Below are 3,520 nucleotides of genomic sequence, written 5' to 3' on the forward strand. Positions count from 1 at the left end.
ATATATACTTTTAAATACATCTAATCTGTACTTAAAATGAAAATGATGGGATTAAAGTGAACTGAGTTGGTTGTGCAGATGTTTAGATCGTAATGCATGACTTACCTTCGCTGCTGTTGCGTCAAATTCAGCGCAGAAGACTCTGAAGTGTGATTGCGCGCGGCGCGTCGCGTCCTCTCGTGGGGTCTGTGCCTGTGCGCGCTTTTATTCCACACATTCCCACCACACGATAACACGTAACCCGATGGCAAATGTCCGCGGATTCTTAGAACGAGTTCCCCTCGAGCTCAGAATAAACACGTGTTAAAATTACGATTGCTGAATTACTAAGAGATGGGCTCTTTTCCCCTCTCTGTCATCACTCTTATTATAGACCAGTTTCATAAGTTAGAATTGTGCGATCTTAACAGTAGTAGGATATAGTATAGTAGGCTCTTTGGATAAATGAACGATTGTTTCCCCTGTACTTAAAAAAAAGTAAATAGTAAATAAAGATTATTTGAGAGCAGGTGTCTTATAGACGCAGTAGTTATAGCCCAGACTGGAGTGTGTAAATACTATTTCAGTCCTTCTACATCAAAATTTCACTTTTAATTTAATATGTTACTTGCTGTATCCGCTGTAATTAACTGTGAAATTTACTAGCAATTTCAGTGCAGTCTGATGATTACATGCCCATGTAATTTTACATTCTATAAACTGCTGAAATATCTAAAGCCTACTATACTATGGGTTAACAAAACAAAGTGAATCATAAAGTCCCTTAAAAATGAGGAAACACATCTCTCCCCTTATAATATTTACTATGCTGTTAAAGCATAGTATATATTGCAGTGTCAAAATGAATTTTCTTTTATTAAGAAGCAATATTTTAAACTTATTTTGTCACAATAAAGACTAGAATCTATTGAAAGAAATGTTTTAATCATTATGTTGATTATAGCTCTATATTGCAGCTGTCACGGATTGTTAATTCAATCCCATTTTTGATCATTCTGTTATCTTTTATCTTCAAAGCATTTACAGTATCTTCAAAACGACACTTTATATTTGCTATATATTCAATAACACTTGCCTTTGAGATATTCATTTTTAATAAATTGCATATTTTAAGGAGAACGCAACACTATCAGCTTTATTCGATTATAAACATTGTGTGCATAGCTGCTCTTTGTTACTTGGAGTATCTTTTTCATTCTTTTTCTAATCAGTAACTGAAAAATAACAACATCTGTTGGATGCATTCCAGAGCCTGAACTATCTCAGTTATGTCTGTTTTAGCTTCAATCAGGAACAAGAGAGAACATGTAATGGGTTGGAAGAAGAATCTGAGATAAGAAAATTTGTTACGTTTTGTTCTTGCAAGAATTTTGTTCTTGTCTTCGATCAAAATCAGTCAACCAGGACATGACTAGACTTTTAACCACAAGTGCAAATATAAAGACTATTAGAGAGAAAAATAGGGAAGCGAGAGAGTTACAAACATCAAAGGAAGATGTAAAGTTCAGCGAGTTTCACCAAATTCAGAGTGCTTACACTTTTGTCTTATAAATAAAAGTTATATAATGGTCATATATAAAATGGTCATAATTCAGAACAGTCTCTTTCTTGCTCAGTCTGTCTGAATTCTAGATCAAATATCGTGTCTGAATTTCCCCTTAAATAAATGTGTGACAGAAACCAAATTTGATGTAGTTAAAGGAGATAAGACACCTGATAAATATCTGTGGTTAAGGCAGTGTAAATGTGTAGTACAGCAGTTCCTCTGTTCAGGCTTTGCTTTGCAAATGAACTGAACACTGCACTTCTGTATGCTGCGCTGAGGGAAACTGTGCAAGGTGTAGGCGGCTGGCAGTTTTGGGTATTTCAGGAGATGAAACATGGATGTTTTATTGCATTGTGTGTATGTTTGTGAGTTGGTGAACCTGTGCGTGTTAAACCGATTCCTTATAGGCCTGTGTAAGAGTTTTTTTTTTAAAGGGAAAAGGGCTGACATCATTCTGGCAGCCCCCTGATGTCAGAGACGCAACACTTTCCTTAGTAGATATCAGTCATTAGGTGTTATTAAAATTCACTCGCCAAGCCGTGAAATTTCCTCAAGTGCATATTATGATGGAAATGACATATTTCTTTGCCTTGACACCCTTTTCTCTGCCTCACACACGTGCCACTAATTCCTAAAATTAGAAAGGGGTATTGAAACTCAATTTGGGGCAATTTGATCCAGTAAAGTGTTTTCAGTCTAAAGGTGCAAAGCTGATTTTTTTTTGTCGCAACTTTAAATAACTTGGCTATCTTATGAGGAACTCGGACTGTGATTCTCCCCTTTGTATATGTGCCCACGTTCTGAAAGCACCAAAGGGCACGTAGGTACTTCTGCTATGAAAAATGCTATTTGACTAATTAATGCTAAACTTGGTGTTTCTGTTTCACTTAGGATAGGACATAGGCCTATGCCGAGGAAGGCATATTCTGAAAAGTCAAATGCACTGTTAATTTCTAGAAAGCCAGAATTGGCCTGTCCCTTGTCTAAATATCATGTGCATGAAAGTACCGAATAAGGCCAGTCACTTCTCGCTGTACTCTTTCATTTGGGTCACAAATAAACATGCTGTACATTCCTGTTCACACATTTACCTCTGTAACCTCTCGACACTTCCTCTGACAATATTGGGGTTATAGTTAAAAAAATTATCAAGTCAAAAAAATATTTTAACAGCTCTGTTTTTGTTTAATTGAATGTTGAAATAAACTCATTCATACTTTCTGTACATATTAAAATCATAATTTAAGCAGAAATTTACAACATTAAATAGAAATGTACTACTGTAAAATCATAATAAATTAAACTGGAAATCTACTGTTCTATCGTTGCTTCTGTCATTCTATCGTATCTATCGTTCTATATTTTTTTCTCGCTGTACTCTTTCATTTGGGTCACAAATAAACATGCTGTACATTCCTGTTCACACATTTGCCTCTGTAACCTCTCAACACTTCCTCTGACAATATTGGGGTTATTGTTCAAAAATCTATCTATCTATCTATCTATCTATCTATCTATCTATCTATCTATCTATCTATCTATCTATCTATCTATCTATCTATCTATCTATCTATCTATCTATCTATATTTCTATCTATCTATCTATCTATCTATCTATCTATCTATCTATCTATCTATCGTATCATTGTATTGTATCATTCTATCATATCTTATCGTTCTATCGTATTGTATTGTTCTATCAAATCGTATCTATCTATCTATCTATCTATCTATCTATCTATCTATCGTATCATTGTATTGTATCATTCTATCATATCTTATCGTTCTATCGTATTATATTGTTCTATCAAATCGTATCTATCTATCTATCGTATCATTGTATTGTATCATTCTATCATATCTTATCGTTCTATCGTATTATATTGTTCTATCAAATCGTATCTATCTATCTATCGTATCATTGTATTGTATCATTCTATCATATCTTATCGTTCTATCGTATTATATTGTTCT

The 3,520-nt window shown here is 34.2% G+C and overlaps 1 protein-coding gene across 1 annotated transcript in view; it reads right to left on the minus strand.

Annotated features, from left to right (window-relative positions):
- The window catches only part of il12b2 (interleukin 12B 2), a 9,826-nt gene extending 9,609 nt beyond the window's left edge, over window positions 1–217 (minus strand). Inside the window, exon 1 of the mRNA XM_016244208.1 lies at window positions 106–217. The gene's annotated coding sequence lies outside the window, so the exon portion shown is untranslated. The remainder of the gene's footprint in view (window positions 1–105) is intronic.
- Window positions 218–3,520: the final 3,303 nt, after the last annotated feature.

This window comes from Sinocyclocheilus grahami, unplaced genomic scaffold (assembly GCF_001515645.1).
Source record: "Sinocyclocheilus grahami isolate Dianchi unplaced genomic scaffold, SAMN03320097.WGS_v1.1 scaffold22.1, whole genome shotgun sequence".
NCBI classification, from domain to species: domain Eukaryota; kingdom Metazoa; phylum Chordata; class Actinopteri; order Cypriniformes; family Cyprinidae; genus Sinocyclocheilus; species Sinocyclocheilus grahami.